The sequence below is a fragment of the Pristiophorus japonicus genome, chromosome 5 (assembly GCF_044704955.1).
Source record: "Pristiophorus japonicus isolate sPriJap1 chromosome 5, sPriJap1.hap1, whole genome shotgun sequence".
In the NCBI taxonomy this organism is placed as follows: domain Eukaryota; kingdom Metazoa; phylum Chordata; class Chondrichthyes; family Pristiophoridae; genus Pristiophorus; species Pristiophorus japonicus.
Window position 1 is genome coordinate 174,186,383 of NC_091981.1, and position 13,378 is coordinate 174,199,760.

The following is a 13,378-nucleotide window of genomic DNA, read 5'->3' on the forward strand; positions in this document are numbered from 1 at the left end:
TGTTTTCTTAACTTCTAATTCAAGTACTTGCCAAAGAATTTTTTTTTTTAAATTGTTTTAAAACAAGACCACACATACAATAGCAATTTTGTTTACTGAAATTCAATTCTGTTTTTTTTTTATTTCTCTCTTTCTCCTCGTTATCTTCAAAACCCTCCTGCTTGTTTAGACTGTTCGGGACATTTTGGAAATCTTTTCAAACTGCATTGAAGCTTTTTCATAATTGAAAATTCGAATCCATGTAGAGTGTTTTTTACTTATTCCAATTTTTTTTTTTTTTCCTCTTCTAATTAAACCAATATCTTTTTCACAGCAAACATCAACTAGTATTTAGTAAGTTATGTCTTTTTCCATTTAGTCCGTTACATCTTTTTTTTTTTCTTTCTTCAAATTAGGTTTTGTATTTTACACGGAGGGTTCGTAACTCCATAAAGTTGTTAATTTGTTTACTTTCAAAGTGGCGTCTTTATCTTTTTCTTTTTCTCCATAACTGGAATGGAGACCAGCTTTGAGAGTTTGAGTGCTGCCTTTCGTTATCTCAAAATGCTCCAGTTTCAAAGCCGTTACTAAAGCTTGCTGTTTTTTAACATTTTCCAAAAGTTCCTTTTACACCTTCGCAGATAGCTCGCCACTTGCCCAGGAGTTTGACCTGATCAGATTTAATTTAATCTTTTTTTTTTAAATCCACCTCAGTATTTCCTGTGCCTTCTCTGAATATCTCAAAATCCCAATTCAAACTTTGTAATTTCAATCTTTATTTGAAACTTTTTTTTTTAGAAGCTCTTTTTTTTTAAAGCATTCTTTATCTCATTCCGAGACTAAATTTATGTCTTTCAACCCAATCAATCATTGCATGTTTTCTTTCGGCAAGTAAGTGAGCATGTCAAATAAATATTTTGCTCAACAAACCTATTCTTTATTTGTTTATTCTCCTAGCTCCGTAACTTATCATCCGAATAAATCCACACCTGCGTTTCTAACTTAAATGTCTTAAAACTTCCCACATACAGGACAACATTACAAAGGGTTTAAAAAAAAAGACTTTCACTCTGTTTCTAAAATAAACAGACACTTGCATTCCTCTTCCAACCAGGCTTTCGGAACATGAAAACATAAAACAAAAATTCATTCTGCAGTCAAAAATCACACAGACACTTCTCACTCAACGATCAGACATTTACAACAGTCTCTCTTCTTGTTTTGGCCGGCTCTATTTTTGGATCCATGACCTTTCAGGGAATTCGTAGTTTTATCTAAATAATTCCTCACATAACTAATTCCTGAGGATTCCACCCTGCTTTAATCATTTTTTCAATTAGCTTCTTTTGTTTTTCCGCCAGGTGGCGGGTAAGCGACCCTTCTGGTCCCCACTCGAGTTTACTTGTTTTCATGGCCATTCCTGGGTAGGACTGGTATCGTTAGGAATCTACTCTCAGCGGTCCGCTTTCTTTCTAGCGCGACTTGTAGTAAACTGTCTCTTGGCTACTGTCAGGTCACAAGTTCTGCTGTTACACAAACTTATACAATTCTTAAAAACGCGTTTAAGCAATTCCCGCAGTGCTCTACGTATCCTTAACGACTACCTACCACCGCTCAGCCCGTTGGTCCGACCCTGTTCACAGGTTTGGATTCCGTTAGCCGCTGTACACCGCTTGGTTCTATCCCGGGGTATTTCAAATTACACTACTGGGTCCGGAAGATGTCTCTCGGTATCACGATCCCACGGTCTAAGTGTGTTCCCTACGCCTACTTGGTTCCTGGCCGTCACGTGGGACAAAAGTCCTCTTAATTCAGGCTCAGGCTAGGCGTTTGAGATATTAGACCGTCTCCTCATGTCGATCAACCAGCTTCCACCTTCCGCACCCTTTATACTTAAAAATTGTTTTTTATACTCACCCGGGTTTTTTTCCAAGGGCGTCCAGCGACTCCGGGAAATCCTGCCGACTACGCCATTGTTAGCGTTAGTGTTTTCTCTGAAGAATCACTCAACACTCAGGGTCGGTTCCAATGCTGAAGCAGCTTTATTACGCTCAGCGGGAAGGAAAAACTCAGGACCGTATCCAGGTTTCTCTTCACAGAACAAAGAGTTACATGTACCTTTATATGTTTTACAACAGTTAAAAAACAGCTTACTGCAGTTACACAGCTCATCACGGCTGGACACAAGCCAATCATAACGATTATAGATTACATATAGGTTTTTTAATCCAATAGAATTCTCCTAGTAACCAGGGAACCATTGTCAATTTGGGTTGATCGATGACTTTATATGTTCTCTCCCTAGTTCTTTCATCTGGGAGAAATAATTGGTTTGTAGCCTTGTTTACAGCAAATGGTTTCCCTCTTATCTTTCTTCCTGGGGAATTAATTGGTTTATGGCCTTGTTCACAGGAGATGGCTTCCTTCTTATCTCTGCCTTCCCAGGCATTCCTACAGTGGGCCTCACAGGGTTATTGCTCGGTCAGTGAACGTTCAACAGTTCACAGTTTGACTACCTGATTTCCCATAATGCCTGGGCAGCCATTTTATGTGTGTGTCCATTTAAGCTTATGTGAGTTCTAAATATCCAGCAGGTGCCTAATGCCTAAGTCTATATATATCTTTCGACTCTCTACAACAGTGGCTATCTAGGGAAATCAGGGATAGTATTAAAGCCAAGGAAGTGGCATACAAATTGGCCAGAAATAGCAGCGAACCTGGGGACTGGGAGAAATTTAGAACTCAGCAGAGGAGGACAAAGGGTTTGATTAGGGCAGGGAAAATGGAGTACGAGAAGAAGCTTGCAGGGAACATTAAGGCGGATTGCAAAAGTTTCTATAGGTATGTAAAGAGAAAAAGGTTAGTAAAGACAAACGTAGGTCCCCTGCAGTCAGAATCAGGGGAAGTCATAACGGGGAACAAAGAAATGGCAGACAAATTGAACAAGTACTTTGGTTTGGTATTCACTAAGGAGGATACAAACAACCTTCCGGATATAAAAGGGGTCAGAGGGTCTAGTAAGGAGGGGGAACTGAGGGAAATCTTTATTAGTCGGGAAATTGTGTTGAGGAAATTGATGGGATTGAAGGCCGATAAATCCCCAGGGCCTGATGGACTGCATCCCAGAGTACTTAAGGAGATGGCCTTGGAAATAATGGCTGCATTGACAGTCATTTTCCAACATTCCATTGACTCTGGATCAGTTCCTATGGAGTGGAGGGTAGCCAATGTAACCCCACTTTTTAAAAAAGGAGGGAGAGAGAAAACAGGGAATTATAGACCGGTCAGCCTGACCTCAGTAGTGGGTAAAATGATGGAATCAATTATTAAGGATGTCATAGCAGTGCATCTGGAAAATGGTGACATAATAGGTCCAAGTCAGCATGGATTTGTGAAAGGGAAATCATGCTTGACAAATCTTCTGGAATTTTTTGAGGATGTTTCCAGTAAAGTGGACAAAGGAGAACCAGTTGATGTGGTATATTTGGACTTTCAGAAGGCTTTCGACAAGGTCCCACACAAGAGATTAATGTGCAAAGTTAAAGCACATGGGATTGGGGGTAGTGTGCTGACGTGGATTGAGAACTGGTTGTCAGACAGGAAGCAAAGAGTAGGAGTAAACGGGTACTTTTCAGGATGGCAGGCAGTGACTAGTGGGGTGCCGCAAGGTTCTGTGCTGGGGCCCCAGCTGTTTACATTGTACATTAATGATTTAGACGAGGGGATTAAATGCAGTATCTCCAAATTTGCAGATGACACTAAGTTGGGTGGCAGTGTGAGCTGTGAGGAGAATGCTATTAGGCTGCAGAGTGACTTGGATAGGTTAGGTGAGTGGGCAAATGCATGGCAGATGAAGTATAATGTGGATAAATGTGAGGTTATCCACTTTGGTGGTAAAAACAGAAAGGCAGACTATTATCTGAATGGTGACAGATTAGGAAAAGGGAAGGTGCAACGAGACCTGGGTGTCATGGTACATCAGTCATTGAAGGTTAGCATGCAGGTACAGCAGGCGGTTAAGAAAGCAAATGGCATGTTGGCCTTCATAGCGAGGGGATTTGAATACAGGGGCAGGAAGGTGTTGCTACAGTTGTACAGGGCCTTGGTGAGGCCACACCTGGAGTATTGTGTACAGTTTTGGTCTCCTAACTTGAGGAAGGACATTCTTGCTATTGAGGGAGTGCAGCGAAGATTCACCAGACTGATTCCCGGGATGGCAGGACTGACCTATCAAGAAAGACTGGATCAACTGGGCTTGTATTCACTGGAGTTCACAAGAATGAGAGGGGACCTCATGGAAACATTTAAAATTCTGACGGGTTTAGTCAGGTTAGATGCAGGAAGAATGTTCCCAATGTTGGGGAAGTCCAGAACCAGAGGTCACAGTCTGAGGATAAGGGGTAAGCCATTTAGAACCGAGATGAGGAGAAACTTCTTCACCCAGAGAGTGGTGAACCTGTGGAATTCTCTACCACAGAAAGTAGTTGAGGCCAATTCACTAAATATATTCAACAGGGAGTTCGATGAAGTCCTTACTACTCGGGGGATCAAGGGTTATGGCGAGAAAGCAGGAAGGGGGTACTGAAGTTTCATGTTCAGCTATGAACTCATTGAATGGCGGTGCAGGCTAGAAGGGCTGAATGGCCTGCTCCTGCACCTAATTTCTATGTTTCTATGTTTCTATGTTTCTAACATGCTCGAGAGGCTAAATGGCCCACTCCTGTTCCTATGAGCAGAACACAAAATATATTTTGGAATGCTGGAGTAAGACATCCTTTGAAACAGCTTCACATGGAAAGGTACCGCAGTGTGTTAGGCTGCAAGACTGCAATAAATCAAAAGCAAACTACTGCGGATGCTGGAAATCTGAAATAAAACAGAAAATGTTGGAAACACTCAGCAAGTCAGGCAGCATCTGCGGAGAGAGCTACACCGACCTGCCTATTGTTTCCACCTTTTGCTTGATTTTATTTCAATACCGCAATGTCTGCCTGTATATGAGGGAGTGAATGAGTAAGGGATTAATGAGGTAAGAAATGAAAATCATAGGCTACTGGCCATGAGCAGCAGAATCCCTATTCTGGTAAAGCCATGAGCTTGGGGAAGTTTCTGACCTCATACTCCATCTATTGCCTCCATAAACAGAGTCCAGATTCTCCTTTCCTCAGAAGGAAGCAAGGATCAAAGCTTCAGTGACCTCCCCACCACCTCCTGTCTGCTTTGTGCTGCCTTTTGTTATATGTAGCTTCTTCTGCAAGCAAATATAAAATGGACCTTTGTTGTGAAGAGGTACCAGCCACCTTTGAGGGTGTGCAAATGTGCAGAATTCTGCTGCATTGTGTTGGCAGTGCATTTTCTGCTTGTTGCTTACCCCATTTAATAACATTACATGGTGCTGGGGAACACCACAAGCATTCCTGCACACTTAGAAAGATGAACGGTTGGTAAATGGCAGTGTCATTCCCTCTGTGATGGAGCACCAAGTTTAGAATGAAATGCAGTTACCATACAAAGTAAGACAACATTTTAACATGAAGCTACATATGAGCACACTTCCCTTGGCAACCTTGAGTAGCTCAGCACATTACCTTCTCACATGTTCTCATTTCGGGCCACAGGTAATAGCATTCATTTACTGTGTATCCTCCACTCATGCTGCTCTGGTAATGCCCTTTATTGTAAGGTGGCCCTCGCCTTCGAAAGAGCCATCCTTCACTGCAAGACCCCTTGCAGAACTTCCAAAGCTGTGTCACTAATTGGGACCATTTCCTGCCCTCAGTAGCTTTATGGAAGCCAGCCTTTTAAGAGCTGCTGGTACTGAATATTCGATGCTCTGACCTTGTGGTCCTCTGAGCCTGTGGTACTCTCAGGGTGTTGAAATAGAGCTCCACCTAGTGGACTACTGTGGTAATGCAACTGCTGCTGCAGATAATAAAAGGGTCTCATGATACAGTCACATGATAACAGATTGGAGCCACCTTGTATAATGTGTTTGTTAGTGATGTCGTAAGAAGATATCACAAGAAGTGTCGATGAGGATAGGATAATCGGATTCCCTGGCTGAAATTTTTGTGGATAATCCAGCCAACCAACAGAGCGACTTTGAGAGGTTCTTTATTTTGTAGAACAGATAAAATTCCAAGGTAAATTACAAGCATGCTTGGCTGAACTGTCAGAGTCCAGATGGTCACACCTATCGGAATAATAGGGTGCATGGGTGAATTTCAACATGACTGAGAGACTTTTGGAGCATATGTGGAGTGGCTAGAAATGTTTTTCACTGCGAATATCATTGAAGTCCCCGATGATGAAAACCGTAACCGGGTAGTTTTAGAAAGAAAAAGGGCTATTTTCTTGACTGACGCAGATAGAAACATAGACATAGAAACATAGAAAATAGGTGCAGGAGTAGGCCATTCGGGCCTTCGAGCCTGCACCACCATTCAATAAGACCATGGCTGATCATTCACCTCAGTATGCCTTTCCTGCTTTCTCTCCATACCCCTTGATCCCTTTAGCCGTAAGGGCCATATCTAACTCCCTCTTGAATATATCCAATGAACTGGCATCAACAACTCTCTGCGGCAGGGAATTCCACAGGTTAACAACTCTGAGTGAAGAAGTTTCTCCTCATCTCAGTCCTAAATGGCCTACCCCTTATCCTAAGACAGTGTCCCCTGGTTCTGGACTTCTCCAACATCGGGAACATTCTTCCCTATCCTGAGGTGTATGAAATCCTGAAAAATGTGCTTGTTCCTGTCAAGCCGAAGGACATGCTACTGATGGAGAGAACAGCACTACAGTCCTGAGCCCCTGGGAATTGCTGAAAGTTATCGTTTTGGAATACAAGATCAATTAATTGACGAGAGTATCACTGAGTACATTGTAGCTTTAAAAATGCTATCCATTCACGGTCATTTTGGAAACTTTCAGGACCGAGCATTGCATGACCACTCTGTTTGTGGGATGAAAAATGAACAAATCAGAAGAAAGTTGTTGACCACCCCTAACTTGACTTTTGCTTTAGCTTGTCAGACAGCTATGTCAATGGATATGGCCGACTAATACTCCTGAGAATTTCATACCAGCCATCAGACAACCGAGGTGAATCACCTTTAGGCTAAAAGTAAATGGCAGTTGGGCCCCAAGGCTTCAGCAACTGGCCAAGGTAACAGTATATTAAAGTTGTGCTATTGGTGTCTGGGACAACACCTTGCTCAAAGATGTCCATATGTGAAGGCAGAGTGTTTCTTCTGCAAGAAAACAGGGCATCTTGCAAAGGCATGCTGACTGAAGAGTAAACCGATGTTCAATGCTGCAAGTAGAAATCGCCAGACACTACATAACATTGAAGAGAAGCAACAGGACAAGGAGGTTCTGAAGATACACATCATCAGGCACACAAGGGTATCTAAAAAAGATTAGTGATGTATTGTCATCCAAGTAGATGTTGCAGGAACCAGGATATCCTTGGAAATCGACATTACGCTCACAGTTGCACCAGTATCGGAATTGCGATATCTCAACAATTTGAGTGATTTTTTACTGGAGAAATTGAAGAGAGAGCTACGAGGCTATTCAGGAGAGCAAATCCCTGTGGTAGAACGTATCACCATACCGGTGAAATACAAGGATCAGTTTTGAAGCTTGCCTCTCATTGTAGTGGCCGGAGGCAAGCCTGTCTTGATAGGTAGAAATTGATTGGGATCACTGAAGCTGGATTGAAATGAGATTTTTCATGTTGAAACAACATTTGCATTGAAAGCTGATGTCAAGCAGTATCTGAAGGTGTTCGGCGAAACAGGCAGTCTGATCCAAGACTTCAAGGTGAGTGTCAAAGTGCAGAAGGACACTAGACCAGTCTACTGTAAGCCACGTACCATACATTACACATTCAAGGAGAAAGTTGAGCAAGAACTCAAAAGACGAGAAACTGAGAACATTATCTCGAAGGTAGATCTAAGTAATTGGGCTACACCCATTGTTGTTGTATCTAAGTTCATTGGTAATGCTGATGCTATGTCCAGGTTGCCATTCCCATCACAAATTATAGCCAATAGGGAAGAAGTGTTCCATTTTTCATACATTGATGAACTTCCAGTCACAGCTGAAGAGATTGGTAGAGCAACCAAATGTGACACAGTTCTGTCAAAGGTGTATGATTACATTGCAAATGGCTGGCAAAACCGGATATCAGAGGAAGATGTTCATCCATACTATGTTCGTAGGAATGAATTATCAGTGGATAAAGATTGTATCATGTGGGGTGCAAGAGTGGTTATCCCAAATAAGTTCAGGTCCAAATTGTTATGAGAGTTTCATTACCAGCACATGGGAATGTCCTTGACCAAGCGTTTTGCACGCAGTTACTATGGTGGCCAGGTTTTGAAAAAGATATAGAGTACATCGTTAGTCAGTGTACAACATGTCAATCGGTAAACAAGAAACCACCATTAGTACCATTACAGCCATGGGACTGGACTCCCAGGGTATGGCAAAGGTAGATGTTGCTGAGCTAGAAGGACAACAATTGTTCATTGTGATAGTCATTTGAAGTGGGTAGAGGTGTTTCCAATACAGAAAATAACAACAAGTAAAATATTGGACAATTTGTGAAGATTTTCTTCATATGGCCTCCCAGAAGAAATTATGTCTGATAATGGGCCGCAATTTTGTTCAGAAGAATTTGCACAGTTCATGAACAGAAATGGTGTGAAACATACCAAAGTTACACCATACCACCCTGCTTCAAATGGTGCAGCAGAGCACACAGTACAAATTATAAAATGTGCCCTCATGAAGCAAATGTTGGATCCAAATCCAAAGAAATGACAGTTATCATTGGATCACAAATTGCCAAATTTTCTAATTACTTATCGTAATACTCCTCATACAACTACTGATAGAATACCAGCAGAGTTGTTTCTCAAACGACAGCCACAAACCAGGTTCTCGTTGCTAAAGCCAAACTTGGCACAGGCAGTAGAAGAGAAACAATGAAGACAGAAAGAGAATCATGATAGAGGTAGAGTAAGAGAGAGAAGTGTGAACTTGAATCAGAATGTTATAATGAAGAACCATCACCTTAAATGGTTAATGTGATTACCAGGAAGAGTAGTGAAAATATGTGATCCTCACACATATTTGGTCAAGATGTTTGATCATGGAAAGGTTAGGTTTGTTTACATTGATCATATTTTACCTCCAGATGTGAATGAGTTGAAAGTTGGAATGAGTCAATTATTTCTGCTGAATCAGATATTCTTGTTACAAGTAGAGTACCAGTAGCAAATCCTACATCAGATATACGAGAAACAAGTCGAAGAGAAAGTCAGAATTTAAGTCTGAGTCTAAGTCAGGCAGACAAACAATCTGAAGTTGCAGAGTCAAAATGTAGATCAAGGGTTTCCCTTGGAGAAAAACTCTCCTCCGGCTCAGCCGAGAATGAGTTTAAGTTCGACACCAAGTTTGAAAAGTTCTGTTCAAGAGCGAAGGTATCCTCTTCGAGCAGAAAACTAGTGGTTAAGTTTGATTTGTAAATATGGCAAAATAAGTCCATATCTTTTGTTGTGTATACCATGCAAGTTATGTATAATTATTTTGTTATAATTACTTCTTCATTCAGGAGGGAGAAGTGTAATCGAGCTCCACATGTGAACTACTGGTTTACCTAGTGGACTACTGTGGTAATGCAATTACTGCTGTAGATAATAAAAGGGTCAGGAGATATAGTCACATGATAACAGATTGGAGCCATCTTGTATTGTGTGTTTGTTAGTGATGTCGTAAGAATATATCACAGATGTTGGGAGTGTTGAATATTTAATATAATGAACTGACCTTATATGGTAGTACAAGGTCAGCAGGGAGCAACACAGGGGCTGTATTATCCATCTCTATACATGAAGGCTGCTCATAAGGACATCACTGTGATCTCTGTTCCTTTACTGTTTCTCTACATGTTCCACAGGAATCCAAGCACACTACATCCATGGAACATTATCACTCATTCTATTCCTCACAACCACCAGCTCAGATACTTCCACTCCAGGGAATTTAAACAGAGGGGATTACACTGGGTGAGACACAGATCAACAGTGAGCAGGAGCGAGTAGTGATGGCAGAGGATGAGCCTACTGCACTATTGTCCAAGGAGAAGAAGGCAACATTGATCATTTTACCAAGCAAGGCATCCATCAATTGTTTTATACACTTAGGTACTGTGAATTTACTGTAGCAGATGATGTCATCCATGGCACTTTAAAATGATCTTGAGGCAGAGAAGTTAAAGGCTCTTAACGTAACCCAGTCTGTAGGGGAGGACGAAAGCCCCCTCATTTTACCCAGAAGGAAAAGGGCTGTGGGATCAGTCTGTGCTGTGAATTGAAACCGATGCAGTTTGACCTTGGCAGAGCAGTGATTGGATGGGGGAGGACACCGGAGGGCCAATGGTGAGACAGAGTCAGCCCGAAGCATGGGGCTTTCAAGCCAATGGGAGAGCACTTGCTCGAAAACTGTGCGACTGACTCACAGCCATTATCGGACTATTGTCTTCCCCATGTTTACACTATGGAAGGAAATTATGCAGATCTTCAGAAAACTAGGGAACCCAAAACAGACCAAGAACCTACACAATGGCTACAGGAGGCCAACCCAATTAACACTTACTCAAACCTTGAGTAGGTTAGAGAAAACTGAATTGAAGGAAAATTATGCAGACCTTTAGAAACCAGGGAACCCAAAACAACCCAAGGGCCTACACAATGGCTACAGGAGGCCAACGCAATCAACACCCATTCAAACCTTGAGTAGGTTAACATCAGTGGGAAAAAACCCGCAATAATCTAAAATTGCTGCATTTTTCAAAATCACAAAGTCCACCAATGGGAAGAATTGATTTCAGCAGGAGAGGCGGACTGGATAATCTGGCTATAAAAAGGGGTTTCTGATGTAGTGTGGGTGGTTCCCTGCCCTCGTGATCCAACAACCAGCAAGTCTCTCGACACTGAAGAAAAACCAGTGTCCGAAGACACCGAAGATATAAGAAACGAACCACCAGACTTGCAGAAGACACAGTAGTGAGTATAACTTCTGGTCCCCGGAATTCCCAACTCAGTTAGGCCAGGAAAGGTGGGAGGTTGGGCATTGTACTGCTAAACTTGTGTAAAGATTTTCGTTGTGTCCGTTTAGTGGGATTTAGGGGGATTGTTTTGTTGGTGTATTGCTGTTTGTTGAGATACACCTTGTCAAATAAATTGGAAGCCTAAAGTTCCTCTTGGAATCACCTTGTCTCAGTTCTATTGTATTACATCTCCTGATCATGAGTCTTATGTCAGAACAGTGTAAGGGAAGCTAGGAGCGCCTCAAAAATGCTCACTGTGTGTCACAGGCTAGGGAAGAAGGGGTGAGGAGTGTTTGACACTCACAGGTGCCTCACAGGCTAGGCATAAGCTGTGGGGACGCACGAGTCTCAAAACCCCCTTCATAAGCTGTGCACACAGTCTCTCCAGGGGTGCTCTTGCAGCACTCAGGGTACATCACAGGCCAGGCATAATCTGTGAGGGCAGAAGCCCAGAGAGAGACACCCAAGGCACAACAACACTCCCTGAGAACCCCTTACAGAACATGGTGACCGTGGCAGGACATAAGCAAACAGGAGATGTTAATATAACAGATGAGGTGATAAGAGAGGAAACTAAAATGGAGGAGAGAATTTCCTCATACATTTTTGGCAAGGTGAACCTCACCAAACCTTGGGTGCAAGCCCTCACACGGGCAGAGCGCCCAGTGGGTGCTGCTGCTCAGTGGACAGCAGGGAAGGACCACAACCACAGGGTGGAAAAGGCCATCTGGCTTATCTGCCTCACCCACCAAGCCCGAAAGCTCGACCAGCGGGTGAAGGACTTGGAACAGAGTCTTCAGAAATCAGAGGAGCTCTCTGCTATCCGGGCTGCGGTTGGGGACAACCTGCTGGCCGAATTAGCTGAGGAGCAGCAAGGGAAGAGGCAGTTGGAGGAGACCTTCCGAAATAGCCGGGACTATCTTCAGTGTCAGGTCACTGAGGCCAAGGGTAGTGAGGGGTCCCTCTGGGAACAGAACTCTCGGTCCTCCCAGAAAATTTGGGAACTAGAGAATAAATTAAAAGATGTACAGGCAGCCTATAAAGTGGCCAGTAGCAGTGAGTTTGCAGGTCACGGTCCCTGCCAGGAGAGGATTAAAACTCTCACCCACACTCTATCCCAGGCAAAGGGGATGGTCGCCCTGATAGGATCCGGAGGGTCCACAAGGGACAAAGGAGAGTATTGGGGGGTAGAGGAGAATCCAAAGGCAAGAGACGCCCGACCACCTCCTGAGGCACCGGTGGTTTGTCCGGTGGGGTACCAGGAGGAGCGAGGCGTGCAGGTAGTAGCATACCCAGGGCTGGGGGCAGGACCAATGTGTCCCGCTTGGCAGCAGGGATGTGAGGCTCCCGCCGAGGGTCAGTTAAGGGCTGGATCAGGCGACCAGGCACTGTCTGCTGCACTGAGTATGGTGGGACAGCCGGAGGTAGAGGGACCAGCGCAGAAAGATCCTGAACCAGGGCGGATGTGCCCGATCAGGCAGCGCAAGTGCGGTCCTCCACAGGGAGGTGGCCAAGGTCGGGGAGCGCTGGAGAGCGACTTTATTATTCCCCATGGAGTTCAATCACTCAGGGCCATGGTGGCCCATTTGGCCAAACTCACTCGCAGTGTGGACCCATCTATCCACTTCATGGAGGTGATGCAGGCAGGGGAAATTAATGGGTGCGACGAGGAAGAGACAGCCAAGCTGCTGCTCTTCTCTCTGGACAGCAAATTGTACCAGGCCCTACCGGCAGAATGCCGGAGGGGACAGCGTACATTTACTGAGGTCCAGAGGGCCGTCCTTGAGGCAATGGGCTTCGATGACGGCAGTCCTTTCGAACAGGTCGAAAGGACAAGGCAGCTCGCAGGGGAAACCCCGCAGGTGTTTGCGGACAGGCTGTGGGTGGTATACCATGCAACCTGTGGGGAGCTCCTCGACCGGGCGAATCTTTCCGCGGTACAGACTGGCCGCTGGCTGAGGATGCTGGTGGCAAACTGCTTGCCCCGGCTCAAGGCCAGGGCAGAACTATGGTTCGATTCCCGGGACCCCAACCTCACCGAGGAAGCAGTGGTCAGGCAACTGGCACTGGTCCAACGGAATGGAGGAGGGGAGGAGGAGAAAACCTCCAAAGGTTGGGTAAATGAAGTAAAACCCAACTCGATTCCCAAAAGGGAATGGCACCAGGAGGGTGACCGCTCGTCTGATAAGGAGGGAGTGTGCTATGGGTGCGGAAAAGCTGGGCATTTTAAAAGGGATTGCAGGAGCCCAGTAAAGAGATATGGGGGGAGAAGTTCTT